Source organism: Pristiophorus japonicus, unplaced genomic scaffold (assembly GCF_044704955.1).
Source record: "Pristiophorus japonicus isolate sPriJap1 unplaced genomic scaffold, sPriJap1.hap1 HAP1_SCAFFOLD_70, whole genome shotgun sequence".
NCBI lineage: Eukaryota > Metazoa > Chordata > Chondrichthyes > Pristiophoridae > Pristiophorus > Pristiophorus japonicus.
The window spans coordinates 1,250,459-1,266,860 of NW_027254613.1; the positions used below are offsets into that span (position 1 = coordinate 1,250,459).

The 16,402-nt window shown below is 47.0% G+C and overlaps 1 non-coding gene across 1 annotated transcript; it reads left to right on the forward strand.

Annotated features, from left to right (window-relative positions):
• Positions 1-12,154: 12,154 nt before the first annotated feature.
• trnak-uuu (transfer RNA lysine (anticodon UUU)) lies at positions 12,155-12,227 on the forward strand. The gene has a single exon. It is a non-coding gene; the product is annotated as a tRNA-Lys (tRNA).
• The last annotated feature ends 4,175 nt before the right edge of the window (positions 12,228-16,402 follow it).

Genomic DNA, 16,402 nt, shown 5'->3' on the forward strand with positions numbered 1-16,402 from the left:
TGCAGTTCCGGTCAGAGAACTTTTTGCAGAGAGAGGGATTGAGTCTTTCAGCTTGTTGCTGAACATTTTTCTCTGGGCATAGCATTAGGCGCTAGTTCTGGAGTGTCGCAGTTATCACATTTGCCTCACACGCCGAAAAGTCACCGGTTCAAACCCGGGTGGAAACATTATTTCTGAAACAAAAACTGGTTTTAAATGTTCATTGTTCATGTGACAATGGCCTCCTTCCGTGCTGTAAACTTCTCTGATTCCATGATGAGCAACGAACATTTAAAACCAGTCTCCTAAAATACAAAGTGTGTAAAATCAGAAAAAGAATAAAACTTCCTCAATGATTCAAGTTTCACAAATTATTAAAATTAAGTTGTTGAAGTTTCGGCTGTCCCTCAGTGATCATGTTAGCATTTATTTAATTCTGCTAAACAATGCTATCGGTTAATACCAGCAGATAAAGCCGCATTTCAAACCAGGAAACAACTTATTCATTATTCACCCTTCCCAGTTCCAGTGCACAGAGGGTTATTCATACTCCATCCCAAAAACTCAAATCCAACTTCTGACATTCCTTATTTCTAACTACAAACTCATTTGTTTTGACACCACTCTGAAGTGCTTTGGGTCATCTGTGTAATTTAATTAATTTACTTCACTTTAATTAAAAACGGTGGTAGCAAAATTACTTCTCTAACTGGGAATCGAACCCCGGCAGCTCTCGTGATCAGAAGGTTTTTGTGAAGCATTTAAATATACTCTCTAAAAATCTCTCATTCCTAATTTTCAAATAGGGTTACCATTTATTTCAGTGTGAAAGAAGGAGATTGAAAATGCCAACAAAAACACCAGGCAGCGACTACTTAAGACAAATTCAAACTTTTCACAAAGTTGGTTTTACTCAGTAACGGCTGAGCTAAAGTTGTCACTAACCAGTTCCATCAGAATATTAAATGTTTCTATGAGATCCCCGCTCATCCTTCTAAATTTCAATGTATAAAGGCCCAGTTGATCCAGTTTCTCCTCATATGTCAGTCCGGCTTGCCCCTTATCCTTAGACTGTGTCCCCTGGTTCTGGACTTCCCCAACATCGGGAACATTCTTCCTGCATCTAACCTGTCCCGTCCCATCCAAATTTTAAATGTTTCTGTGAGAACCCCTTTCATCCTTCTAAAGTCCAATGAATACAGGCCCAGTTGATCCTGTCTCTCCTCATATGTCAGTCCTGCCATCCCGGGAATCAGTCTGGTGAACCTTCGTTGCACTCCCTCAATAGCAAGAACGTCCTTCCTCAGAATAGGAGACCAAAACTGAACACAATATTCCAGGTGGGGCTTCACCAAGGCCCTGTACAACTGCAGTAAGACCTCCCTGCTCCTCTACTCAAATCTCCTCGCTATGAATGCCAACATGCCATTTGCCTTCTTCATCGCCTGCCAACTTTCAATGACTGATGAACCATGACAACCAGGTCTCGTTGCACCGCCCCTTTTCCTAATCTGCCGCCATTCAGATAATATTCTGCCCGAGTGTATTTGCCCCCAAACTGGATAACCTCACATTTATCCACATTATACTGCATCTGCCATGCATTTGCCCATTCGCCAAACCTGTCAAGTCACCCTGCAGCCTCTTAGCGTACCCCTCACAGCTCACACCGCCACCCAGTTTAGTGTCATCTGCAAACTTGGAGATATTACACTGTTACATGTTCATTACATGTTACAATGAACATTATGAATCAGACACCTCAAGTAAAGTGCGTGTAATGGGCAATGATTCAACAATTAACATAAGTACGTAAGGAGCAGGAGTCGGCCATTCGGCCCCTCGTGCCTGCTCCACCATCCAATAATATCGAGGCTGTTCTGATCCTGCACCCCTGCTGTTTTTATACTCCTCTCGAGTTTCTGCAGTGTCGAGTTCTCGCTATCTGTCCTAAGCTTCCCTTTTTCCTTTATCTTACCCTGTGTGTCCCTTGAGGAATTTTTATCCCCTATCTGACTTTACTCACTCTGTGTTTTAGGAGACTGCTTTAAAATGTTAATTGCTCATCATGGAATCAGAGAGATTTGCAGCACGGAAGGAGGCCATTCGGCCCATCGTGTCCGTGCCAGCCGACAAACAGCTCCCCAGCCCTTTCCCACCTTCCAGCTCTCGGTCCGTAGCCCTGTAGGTTACGGCACTTCAGGTGCACATCCAAGTACTTTTTAAATGTGCTGAGTGTTTCTGACTCGATCACCCTTTCAGGCAGTGAGTTCCAGTGAATTCCCCTCAAATCCCCTCTAAACCTTCGATCAATTACTTTAAATCTGTGCCCCCTGGTTGTTGACCCCTATTCTAAGGGAAACAGGTCCTTCCTGTCCACTCTATCCAGGCCCTTCATAATTTTATACACCTCAATCCTCTCCCCTCAGCATCTTCTGTTCCAAGGAAAACAAACCTTGCCTATCCAATCTCTGCTCAGAGCTAAAATTCTCCAGTCCCGGCACCATCCTCATAAACCTACTCTGTACCATCTCCAGTGCAATCACGTCCTTGCTGCAATGTGGTGACCAGAACTGCATGCAGTACTCTAGCTGTGGCCTAACAGTTCAAGCATAACCTCCCTGCTCTTGTATTCCAAGCCTCTGTATAATCGATCTGGACAGCAGACTGTCCTGTCGACAGGTGATCGTGGGAGGCTGAGACTTAGTGGAATCGGAGAGGAGGAAGTTCTCTGCTGATCAACATGCAGTCACCCACAATTCCTCATTTTTTAGGCGGGAATGTGTTATTGAAAGTTGGGGTGGATTAGTGAAAGAGTGCATGTCATTACTGGCTTGCAACAAAAGCTATTTACCCAACGTGCGGCTCAAACCCCCAACCCTGAGATTAAGAGTTTTATGTTTGACCAATTGAGCTGGCTGGTCTTGGCAAAGCGATGGATCCTTGTTGTATCTCAGATGTTGTGGGAGGATTCGTTATTGAAATAATGGTTGAGTATCTCACAGACTTTAATTATTTTTGCCAACTTGTCATCGGGAACATTCTTCCTGCATCCTCGTGAACCTTGTCTGAACTGCCTACAATGTAAGTATATCCCTCCTTAAATAAGGAAACCAAAACAGTGAGCATTTCTTTCATTGTGCAAAAGAAGATTAATTCCAGTGAAAGCAACATAAAAGTTTAAGGAAAACAATTCACCCGACGTGGGGCTCGAACCCATGACCCTGAAATTAAGAACATCAAGTTCTATCGACTGAGCTAGCCGGGCTTCTCAACATCGCTCCTATCAATCCCCTTCAGTTAGTGGTCAATGGTAATCCCAGACTGTTGATGGCGGGGGATTCGGTGATGGTAATGCCGGTGATAGCCAGGCCTGCTGAAGTTGCATCTTCCTGTCACTGATTGCTGCCAGGCGCCTGTTGGCTCCACCCCGTGGGTTTATCTCGAACTTCAAACCACGAAACAGGTTCTCCTGAATTCCAAGGTGTGTACGGAGATCAACCATCAAAAGCTCTGTCATTAACCACAGGGGTCCGGCAATTTTCTGATCGCAATGCACTTTCAGTCCTTGTCCTTAAAATTGCGGACGTGTAAATTGGGGAGTTTAATGACTTTGAAAGGAACATTGTTGTTTGCTGCAGTTCCAGTCAGAGAACTGTTTGTGATAGGAACGTTTTGCAGAGAGAGGCATTGAGCGCCTGTTGGCGGAAACATTTTTGAAATGAAAACTTGTGGACGATAAAATGGAACAAGAGCAGTCCGGGGTACATTGTCACATGATGCAAGCTTTCTCTGACCCGCACCAAAGCTCCACGTACACCGAGCACAGGCTCAGGAAAACCCCGGGTAGAGGATATCCCGGTAACTGGGCCTTCCAGCAACACTGAACAAGTGCACGGTCTTAAACTTTCCAGAGTAATAACTTGTAACTAGAGCATCCAAAAGTCTCTTGGGATCCCTTGGAACTTCAGTGGATGCGCTCCCTGGTGGTGGAACATGGGAGTGCATGCATTACAGAGACACAACATCACTCCCCCGCCAAAGTCAAATTGAAAACTATTTACAAGGTGAGGCGGTCGGGAGCCTTTCTTTCCCTGGTGGACCGCCTCGGTACAAATGTCTGTTCTGGTGTGTTGGCTGTGTCCTCGCTGGGCTGGCGTGTTGTTGGCCCTGCAGGGCTGCTGGGTGAGTCTGGCCTTGCTGGGCTGTTGGGTGTGATGGGTTCGATTTCCGATCTGTGGTGGTGTCGTTGATCCTTTGGGTGTGTGTTGCGGGTTCGAAAAAGGTGTTGTCTGCAGTGGGTTGTTCAGGGCAGTCTGTGAACCGCAGCCTCGTTTGGTCCAGGTGCTTTCTGCAAATTTGTCCATTGTCTAGTTTGACGACAAACACCCGAAACCCTTCTTTAGCTATCACCGTGCCCGCGATCCACTTGGGAACATGTCCATACTTTAGCACATACACAGGGTCATAGAAACATAGAAACATAGAAAATAGGTGCAGGAGTAGGCCATTCGGATCAATTTCCCGTGACACAGTGGCGCGACCATCATTTACATTTTGTTGCTGACGCCTGCTCTCTACCTGATCATGCAGGTTGGGGTGGACCAGCGAGAGTCTGCTTTTAAGTATCCTATTCATGAGTAGCACAGCCGGGGGCACCACTGTGAGCGAGTGGGGTCTCGTGCTATAGCTGAGCAGTACTCGGGACAGGCGGGTGAGGAGTGAGCCTTCTGTGACTCGTTTGAGGCTCTGTTTGATTGTTTGTACTGCCCGCTCTGCCTGCCCATTGGAGGCTGGTTTAAACGGGGTCGAGGTGATATGTTTGATCCCATTGCGGGTCATGAATTCTTTAAATTTGGCACTGGTGAAACAAGGCCCATTGTTACTGACCAGTATGTCAGGCAGGCCGTGGGTGGCAAACATGGCCCTCAGGCTTTCAATGGTGGCGGTGGCTGTGCTTCCCGACATTATTTCACATTCAATCAATTTTGAAAAAGCATCCACCACCACCAGGAATATTTTACCAAGAAATGTGCCTGCATAGTTGACATGGATCCTCGACCCTGGTCTGGAGGGCCAGGACCACAAACTTAGTGGTGCCTCTCTGGACGCGTTGCTCAACTGAGCACATACACTGCATTGCCGTACACAGGACTCGAAATCAGAGTCGATACTGGGCCAGCACATGTGGTATCTCGCTATCACTTTCATCATTACTATACCTGGCTGTGTGCTGTGGAGATCCGAGATGAACGTCTCCCTGCCCTTTTTTGGTAGCACTACGCGGTTACCCCACAACAGGCAGTCTGCCTGACTGGACAGCTCGTCCTTTCTCCGCTGGAACGGCTTGATTGGCTCTTGAATTTCAACGGTGATGCTGGCCCAGCAGTACACAGTTTTTTACTAGGGACAGCAGAGGATCTTCGCTGGTCCAAGTCCTATACTGGCGGGCCGTGACAGGTAATTTATCATTTTCAAACGCTTCCATGACCATCAACAAGTCAGCGGGCTGCGCCACCATCAACAAGTTTGCAGGCTGCGCCATTCCCACCCCCGTGGTGGGCAATGGTAGCCGACAGAGCTTCCGCACAGTTCTTGGTGCCTGGCCTGTGGCGGATGGTCTAGTTATACGCTGAGAACGTGAGTGCCCAACTTTGTATGCGGGCTGAGGCATTCGTATTTATCCCCTTGTTTTCAGCGAAAAGGGATGTGAGGGGCATATGTTCGGTTTCCAGCTCAAATTTGAGGCTAAACACGAACTGATGCATTTTCTTTACCCCGAACACACACGCTAATGCCTCTTTCTCAATCATGCTGTAGGCGCTCTCGGCCTTAGACAAGCTGCTGGAAGCATAGGCTACAGGTTGCAACTTCCCTACAATTTTAGCTTGTTGTAATACACACCCGACTCCGTACGACGACGCGTCACCTGCTAGCACAAGTCTTTTACACGGGTCATACAATACAAGCAGCTTGTTGGAGAATAAAAGGTTGCTGGCTTTGTCAAAAGCAATTAATTGTTTTTTTTCCCCATACCCAGTTCTCAACTTTGTGCAATAACACATGTAGGGGCTCTAAAAGGTGCTTAACCCCGGTAGGAAGTTACCAAAATAGTTGAGGAGTCCCAGGAACGACCGCAGCTCCGTGACGTTCTGTGGCCTGGGCGCGTTCATGATAGCCTCTGTCTTGGCGTCTGTGGGCCGAATGCCATCCGCCGTGATCTTTCTCCCCAAAATCTCCACTTCTGTTGCCATGAGGACGCATTTCGACCTCTTCAGCCGCAGCCCTACGCGATCCAGTCGCTGGAGGACCTCCTCCAGGTTTTGTATGTGTTCGGCGGTGTCCAGACCCATAACCAATATGTCATCCTGAAAGACCACCGTGTGTGGTACCGACTTGAGTAGGCTCTCCATGTTTCTCTGGAAGATCGCTGCAGCCGACCGAATTACAAACGGACATCTGTTATCGTTGAACAGTCCCTTTTGCGTGTTGATGCAGGTGAGGCCCTTCAAAGACTCCTCCAGCTCCTGCGTCATGTAGGCCGAAGACAGGTCAAGCTTGGTGAACGCCTTGCCTCCTGCCAGTGCGACAAATAGGTCGTCTGCCTTAGGTAGCGGGCATTGGTCCTGTAGCGAGAAACGATTAATAGTTACTTTAGAATCGCCGCAAACCCTGACCGTGCCTTCACCTTTGAGTACTGGAACAATCGGTCTAGCCCACTCGCTGAATTCTACTGGGGAGATGATGCCCTCGTGTTGCAGACTGTCCAGCTCGATTTCCACTCTCTCCTCATCATGTGAGGTACCGCTCGTGCCTTGTGGTGAATGGGTCGTGCCTCTGGGACCAAGTGGATGCGCACCTTCGACCCGGAAAAGTTTCCAATGCCTGGCTCAGAAAGGGAAGGAAATTTGTTCAGAACCTGGGTACATAAGGCCTCATCGTCATGTGATAGCGTTCGGATGGTATCCCAGTTCCAATCCAGAGTGGCAGTTCGTGCACCGTGCCCTCGTAGGTGACCTTGACCATGGCGCTGCCCAGGACAGTGATAAGCTCTTTGGTGTACATTCTCAGTTTCGTGTGGATGGGGCTTCGGGCTGTTGTTGCACCACAGTCTCCCAAACATCTTTTTACTCACGGTGGATTGGCTAGCGCCAGTGTCCAGTTCCATGGTTGCGGGTAAGCCATTCAATTTTACATTTAGCATTATAGGTGGACATTTCGTCGAAAATGTGTGCACCCCGTGTACTTCAGCATCTGCCTCCTCTCTCTGAGGCTCGAAATTGCTTTGATCCACCATGGACCGATCTTACTCTGCCACATGGTGGTTAGCAGGTTTTGCAGAGCTTGCAGCTCATTCGTAAGCTCGTGGGAGATGCCGCATTGTTCCACAGCTCTTGCAAACATACCCTTTGAAGCGGCATGAATAGGCTGAATGGAAGCCTGCACAACACCAACAAGGTGTGAATTGCCTTGCACTCATCCTTTGTTGGGGACTCTGAGTCATCTGGGTCACCTGAGGCCTGCTGGCAGTTGCAGACTCGTGGGTGCTGCCCTGTACATTTCTGCTCACAAACACAGTTCCAGTTAATTTATGAACATTGCTAGCACTTGTGTGCTGAGAGATTTGTTTGGTGTTATCACTGGTGGAAGTAAATACCTCTGTTATCGCAATGGCCTGACTTAGGGTCGGTGTCTCTACAGCCAAAATTTTTCGTAGGATGGTCTCGTGGCAAATGCCCAGTACAGAAAAGTCTCTGAGCATTTGCTCCAGGTAGCCATCAAAGTCACATTATCCTGCAAGTCGCCTTAGCTCGGCGATGTAGCTCGCCACTTCTTATCTTCAGATCGCTGGCACGTGTAGAACCGATACCTAGCCATAGCACGCTCTCCCTCGGGGTAAGATGCTCCCGAACCAGTGCACACAGCTCCTCATACGATTTATCTGTGGGTTTCACCGGAGCCAGAAGATTCTTCATGAGGCTCTAGGTCGGTGCCCCACAGACTGTGAGGTGGACCGCTCTCCTTTTTGCAGCAGGTCCTTCACCGTCCAGCTCATTGGCTACAAAGTACTGGTCGAGCTGTTCGACATAGGCTTCCCAGTCCTCACCCTGTGAGAACTTCTCCAGGATGCACACAGTTTGCTGCAAGTTTGTGTTGGATTCGTATTCTCGTCGCCAGTTATTGTGGTCCTTACACAGATGATGCTGCATACAGGGAGGTTAAAGTAACAGTGACCTCAGTCTTTCATAAGACACTCCAGAGTGAGAAACTGGCCTTAGGGGCCGGCTTAAATAAAGTGCTCCCAAGGGGTGCTGGCATCCCTTGGGACTTCAGGGGATGAGCTCCCTGGTGGCGGAACATGGGAGTGCATGCTTTACAGATACACAACACATACATTGCCGCAACTTTGATTTCTGCCAACATCCCTTGTGTTTAACCTTCGCCACACGTCCGCCACGATCTCTCGCCGCTCCTCCACCACGACCTCTCACCGTTCCACCACCACGATCTCTCGTATCTCCTCCACCACGACCTCTCACCGCTCCTTTTCCACGACCTCTCACCGCTGCTCCACCACGACCTCTCACCGTTCCTCCACCACGATCTCTCACCGTTCCTCCACCACGACCTCTCACCGTTCCTCCACCACGACCTCTCACCGTTCCACCACCATGATCTGTCAACGTTCCTCCACCACGATCTCTCACCGTTCCTCCACACTGACCTTCCCGCTCCTCAACTGTACCTGGGTCCCGCCGATGTTCCTGCCCATGCACCAAACAGCGACATGTGTTTTGATGACGTGCAGCAGAGCAGGTCTCCAGCCGTCCTGGTTAACCCTTGCCACTGGACCAACACCTCGCTCTGTCAAGCCCGTGTGGTTGCTGGTGTGCAACGGTCACACCACGTTAAAACAATCCACCCACAGGCATCTTCCACCCTTTGATTGGAGTTCAGGACTGGAATTTCGGGTCCTTCATTGAAACACCTGTGAACCCATGTGGAAGTAAGCCTTCCTCGTTCGAGGACCCACCTATGATGATGATGATGATGTAGTGTGGGACCTTACCAAATGCCTGCTGGAAACCATCAGATTAAATCTAGTAAGACCCGTCCCTTAATTCTGTTTTCACTGACCATGCCTCAGGAAGGCTATATTGGCTTTGGAGGGAGCACTGTGTCGGTTTCCCAGAATGATACCTGGATTCCAAGGTTTAAATTAAGATATGAGATGGCACCCACTGGAAATTAGACGGTTGAGCAGTGATTTGATCAAAATTTTCAAGACAATAAGGGAACAGATAGAATAGGTAGAGATAAATGATTCCCGCCTGTTGGGGAGTACCAGACTAGGGGCCAAAATCTAAACATTAGAGCCAGACGTTTCAGGAGTGAAATTCGGAAACATTCCTACACACACAGGGTGGGAGAGGTTTGGAACTCCCTTCTGCAAAGCTCAGTTGGTGCGGGGTCAGTTATTCATTTTACATCGCATTTTGACCAAAATTATGAAGGAATATGGGCCAAAGGTGGGTAAATGGAGTTTCGTCACAGATCAGCCATGACCACATTGAATGGCGGAACCGGCTCGAGGGGCTGAATGGCCTCCTCCTGTTCCTGTGTCACAGGCTCGAGGAGACTACTGTGAGATGAGGGCAGAGTTGGCTAAAGTAGACTGGGAATACAGACTAAACGGTGGCACAATTGAAGAACAGCAGAGGACTTTTAAGGAGCTCTTTCATCGTGCACAACAAAAATATATTCCAGTGAAAAAGAAAGGCCGTAAGAGAAGGGATAACCTGCCGTGGATAACCAAGGAAATAAAGGAGAGTATCAAATTAAAAATCCATCCGTATAAGGTGGCCAAGGTTAGTGGGAAACTAGAAGATTGGGAAAATTTTAAACGACAGCAAACAATGACTAAGAAAGCAATAAAGAAAGGAAAGATAGATTACGAAATTAAACTTGCGCAAAACATAAAAACAGACAGTAAAAGCTTTTACCGATATATAAAACGGCAAAGAGTGACGAAAGTAAATGTTGGTCCCTCAGAAGATGAGAAGGGGGATTTAATAATGGGAAATGTGTAAATGGCTGAGACCTTAAACAATTATTTTGCTTCGGTCTTCACAGTGGAAGACACAAAAACCATGCCAGAAATTGCTGGTCACAGGAATGTGGGAAGGGAGGACCTTGAGACAATCACTATCACGAGGCGGGTAGTGCTGGGAAGGCTAATGGGACTCAAGGTAGACAAGTTCCCTGGTCCTGATGAAATGCATCCCAGCGTATTAAAAGGGATGGCGGAAGTTATAGCAGATGCATTCGTTATAATCTTGCAAAATTCTCTGGGCTCTGGGGAGGTACCAGCGGATTGGAAAACAGCTAATGTAATGCCTCTGTTTAAAAAAGTGGGCAGACAAAAGGCAGGTAATTTTAGGCCAGTTAGTTTAAAATCTATAGTGGGGAAAATGCTTGAAACTATCATTAAGAAGAAATAGCGGGACATCTCGATCGGAATAGTGCAATCAAGCAGACACAGCATGGATTCCTGAAGGGGAAATCATGTTTAATTAATTTACTGGAATACTTTGAGGATATAACGAGCATGGTGGATAGAGGTGTACCGATGGATGTGGTGTATTTCGATTTCCAAATGGAATTCGATAAGGTAGCACACAAAAGGTTACTTCCGAAGATAGAGGTACGCGGAGTCAGAGGATATGTATAAGCATGGATCTAGAATTGCCTGGCGAAAAGAAAGCAGAGAGTTGGGATAAATGGGTGCTCTTCATGTTGGAAATCGGTGGTTAGTGGTGTGCCACAGGGATCGGTGCTGGGACTACAACTGTTTGCAATATACATAGATGACCTGGAAGAGGGGAAAAGTGTAGTGTAACAAAAACTACAGTTGACACAAATATTAATGGGAAAGCGGATTGTGTAGAAGACACAGAGAGGCTGCAAAGAGATTTGGATAGGTTAAGCGAATGGGCTAAGGTTTGGCAGATGGAATACAATGTCGGAAAGTGTTTGGTCATCCTCATTGGGAAAGAAAACAGTAAAAGGGAACATTATTTGAATGGGGAAGAACTACAACATGCTGCGGTGCATGTCCTTGTGCATGAATCCCAAAATGTTAGTTTGCAGGTGCAGCAGGTAATCAGGAAGGCGAATGGAATGTTCGCCTTCATTGCGAGAGGCAAGGAGTACAAAAGCAGGGAGGTCCTGATGCAACTGTAAAGGGTATTGGTGAGGCCGCACCTGGAGTACTGCGTGCAGTTTTGTTCACCTTACTTAAAGAAGGATATGCTGGCTTTGGAGGGGATACAGAGACCATTCACTCGGCTGATTCCGCAGATGAGGGGGTTACTATATGATGATAGATTCAGTAGACTGGATCTTTACTAGTTCGAGTGCAGAAGGATGACTAAATATATTCAAAAAGGAGTTAGATGAAGTCCTTACTACTAGGGGAATCAAGGGGTATGGTGAGAAAGCAGGAATGGGGTACTGAAGTTGCATGTTCAGCCATGAACTCATTGAATGGCGGTGCAGGCAAGAAGGGCCGAATGGCCTACTCCTGCATCTATTCTCTATGTATCTATGTTTCTATGTTACTTGTATTTGTGTCTTTAATTAAAATCTGTGGCGTCTGACTCCCGATTATGCCTCTGCTGAATAAGAATGGAGGGTTTGACGTTGACCAGACTGCACTGCCCCTGATATGTGTCAGCTCATCCTTTATATTCAGCTGTTTCTCGCCCTTTGATGGGCTGCAGTATCGCGGATATCACGTTGGTCTCACACGCGAAAGGTCCCCGGTGCATCCGTTTTCTCTCACTCAAATGTATCTATTTATTGAAGTGAAATAAAAAGCAATTAAGGAATAAGGGATCCCTTTTGCCAGGAGAATAAATAGCAAATAAAAACAGCAAATGCTGGAAATCTCAGCAGGTCAGGCAGCATTTGGTGGGAAACTTAACTCGCCTCCGATTGTTCATCCACAGAAAGTTTCAACATGATGTTTCTGCCCGGGATTGAACCAGGGACCTTTTGCGTGTAAAGCAAACGTGATAAACACGACACGAGTTTCAACACAAGTTTCAACATCTGGGGCGGAGCCAACAGGCGCCTCGCTGCAATGAGCGATGAAAATCTGCGTTGGGCAGAAGCCCGGCGAGCTCAGTCGGTAGAGTATGAGATTTTTAATCTCAGGGTCGTGGGTCCGAGCCCCACGTTGGGTGAGTACATTTCTTTTAATTTAATGCAGCTTTCAAGGAAAAACATCATTAATGAACCCACAATCTTCTTTTGCACAATTGAAGTAATGCTAATTGAAGGAACTCCACAATTCAAGTCTGTGAGATACTCAATCATGATTTCAATCATCATTAATCCACCTACAACATTTGACATACGTCAAGGATCCCACATTTGCCAAGCCCGGCTAGCTCAGTAGGTACAGCATAAGACTCTTAATCTCAGGGTCGTGGGTTCAAGCCCCAATTTGGGCGAACAAGTGCTGTTAAACTTTTATGTTGCTTTCACGGGAAAACATCATTAATTAACTGATCAATTGGAGAGGCTGGGTCCGTTTCCTTTGGAACAGAGTATTTGTCCTCCAGGATCCATCGTTTCCTTGCTGAATCACAATAACCAGACCCTATATCTCCCTCTGTATGTTCGGGGGTCTCTTCTCCATTCCCAGTCGTGTGATCGCCCCTTTTCTGTTCTCCAATTCAATCCATATGGCCTCGTTCAAAAATCTGTCTATCTCCACCTTAAATATATTCAATGACCCAGCCTCCACAGCTCTCTGGGGCAGAAAGCTCCAAAGATGCACCACCCTCTGAGAGAAGAAATTCCTCCTCATCTCCGTATTAAATGGGCGACCCTTAAACATTCAGGGAATAAGGAGTTATGGGGATCAGCCATGATCGTATTGAATGGTGGAGAAGGCTCGAGGGAACATGTGGCCTACTCCTGCTCCGAATTCTTATGTTCTGATGACCCCTTATTCTGAAACTGTGCCCCCAAGTTCTAGATTCCCCCACAAGTGGAAACATAGAAACATAGAAAATAGGTGCAGTAGTAGGCCATTCGGCCCTTTGTGCCTGCACCACCATTCACTATGATCATAGCTGATCATGCCCTCAGTACCCCTTTCCTGCTTTCTCTCCATACACCTTGATTCGTTTAGCCATAAGGGACATATCTAACTCCTTTTTGAATGTGTGGGTCAATTCCCGTGAAAGTAACATAAAAGTTGAAGGAAAATAATTCACGCAAGGTGGGGCTCGAACGCATTACCTTAAAATTAAAAATCTCATGCTTTATAGACTGAGTTAGACAGGCTTGCCCACATCTACTTTGTCAATGGTCAACCCCAGGATGTTGATGTGTATTAGTCAAAGGAACATAAGAAATCAGAGCAGGAGCCGGCCATTCGGCCCCTCGAGCCTGCTCCACCATTTTATAAGATCATGGCTGATCCGATCATGGACTCCGCTCCACTTCCCCGCCCGCTGCCCAGAACCCCTCAACCCGGTATTGTTTAAGAAACTGTCTATTGATGTCCTAAATATATTCAATTTCCCAGCTTCCACAGCTCTCTGGGACAGTGAATTGCACAGATTTACAACCCTCTGAGAGAAGAAATTATTCCTCATCTCAGTTTTAACTGGGCGGCCCCTTATTCTAAGATCATGCCCCTCGTTCTAGTATCCCCCATCGGTGGAAACATCCTCTCTGCATCCACTGTTAGTGAAAATAAATTCACATAGACTCTGGTAAGGTAAGAGTGAAAACTTTATTGCTAACAGAGCTCTGGGAGAAGAGTTGAGATCTAGCGATCTCCCGGAGTGCCTTGTGCCGCGGGGTTATAAGCAGTTTACAGGTGGTGGAATACAATCATTTAAATTAATTTACATACAACCAATCGATCCATATGGCAACGCAATTAATTCACATTCAACTTTTTAGTCCTAGTGAAACCTGATAGCACGGTGCGAGGTTGGGGGCCCTTCCTCTTTATCTTCTTTTGTGGTTAGTTATTCTGTTGCAAAGCTTTCGATGAAACAGTGGCCTGCACCTGGCCAGGAGTCACTTGTTGCTGCAGAGTTCATATCAGGGAGAGCAGATAGGCTTCTTGGTGCAAAGTTCATTACGTGGTGGCTTACCCATCATGCTTTGCTATGTCTGAAAATCCACTCCAACACCGTCATTCTGTTCTCGGAAAACCAGCTCCTGAAGTATCGGCCAGCTGTGTAGGTTAAAGCTCGGATTATATTCCTAAGATTACTTTAACTGCGGCGTTTCTGTAGTGTAGCGGTTATCACATTCGCCTCACATGTAACAAGTCCAGACGAAAAAATTATTTTGGAGGCTATTTTTGCTGTAAATAAATTGAACAAAAGTCGCCCAAGGTTCCTTGTCGCATGAGCAGTGAAGATTTTAAACCAGTCTCCTAAATACAGAGTGTATAAAGGCAGATAGGGGAGAAAACTTCATCAATGATTCAAGCAATTAAATGATTAACATAAGAACAGAAGAAATAGGAACTGGAGTCGGCCATTCGGCCTCTCGATCCTGCTCTGCCATTCAATAAGATCATGGCTGATCTGACCATGGACTCTGAGTTAAGGGACTCGGGGGCCTGTTCTCTCTCCCCTGAGAAGGTTCACGTTCTACAGTCCAGCCTCTAAAAGGCACCACTCTGTGCACAGTCCTTGCCGGGTTTGAGTCCTAAGGATGAGTCATCTGCCTCGAGCCACAGGTCGAGGTCATGAATGCTAGGCTCACGGAGATGGCCTTCTGCAGTGTGACTGTGGTATCCGCTGACAGTAGCTTATGAAGGAGGCCCTCGTGGCCGATTCCGATGACAGAGATATCCCGCAGCGCTTCGGTGAGGTGGTCACCAAAATTCCACGGTGCCGCCAGCCTCCTGAGGTCTGCAGCATATTTATATCTCCTGGACTTCGGGCCGTCGGTGTGTATAAAACCGGTGTCTGTCTATGAGGATGCTCTCTTTGGGCTTGAGTTGTCCTTGGATCAGTGTTACAAGCTCCTCGTACGCCTTGGTCATTGTCTTCCCTGGTGCCAGCAAGTCCCTGACGAGGCCATAGACGATGGACCCACAACTGGTTAGCAGGATAGCTCTGCACTTATCAGCCAGTATGGCCGGGATGTCACCTGCCAGGTCGTTTGCTGTGAAGAAATGGACAAGCCTCTCCACAAAGGCTTCTTAATCATCACCATCAGCGAACTGCTGCAACGTACCAAGGTTAACCATTTTCGTGTGAAGGTCCGTAATCTCGTCGCCAATTGTTATACCTTCAGATGCTCTGATGATGACTTCACGAGACAATGTGTCATGCTTGAACTGTAGTGACCTTAGTCCTTTATTGATAACCACAGAGTTAGGATCACACCTGTTGGCCTGCCTTTTACATTAGGCCAGGCACACCTGTACAGGTAAGCTACAAGTCTCCCACTGCAGTGCCCTCTGGTGCACACCTTGTAATAGTACAAGAAGTAACCATGCAGAACACATGACAGGTGTCACTGTGGAACAATTTCTCTCACTTGAAGTTAGACACACTACCATGGGCACTACGAGTTCTAGGTAGCTAGCCATTGACATAAATTAATATAAATATATTGACATGTATAGTAACTGTTCCCTGGTGGTCGAGGGGTTAAGACCCGGCGCACGAACCTGGTTTCAATCCTCGATCAATTCATCACATAAAAATAATTGAGGTCTGTGAGCCGATTAATAATTGCTGTATTCACCATGAATACCAATACTTTCTGTGATAGACCGAGCTTACAGACTATCTGGCTTCTCCTGCCCTTTGCCGGGCACGTGTTCGGGGTTTAATTTTGTAAACTGGGTGAGTTCGCTGATCGCGGGGAGACGGTCGGAGCCTCTGTGACCACACTGTGAGGATGTGAAAGTCAACACGGTGGCTGGGTGATGCCTGACATTTCTGTAAATGGCAGCGGAGGAGAAGGATTGAGAATTTTCAGTGTGGGACAGAAGTTGTTTAAGGTGAGCCAACACATTCCCGATCAGCACAAAGGGAGCTCACTGGTCAGCTCCCCTCTGTTGGGGCTGATGTAGCAGAGGTTTCTGTAATGTAGTGGTTATCACGTTTGCTTTATACGCAAAAAGTCCTTGGTTCGATTCTGGGTACAAACTTCATGTTTAAACTTGCTGTGGATGAACAATCGGAGGCGAGTTAAGTCTCCCTGCAAATGCTGCCTGACCTGCTGAGATTTCCAGCATTTGCTGTTTTTATTTGCTATTTATTCTCTTGGCAAAAGGCTCCCTTATTCCTTAATTGCTTTTTATTTCACTTCAATAAATAGATAACTTTGAGTGAGAGAAAACGGATCCACCGAGGACCTTTCGCGT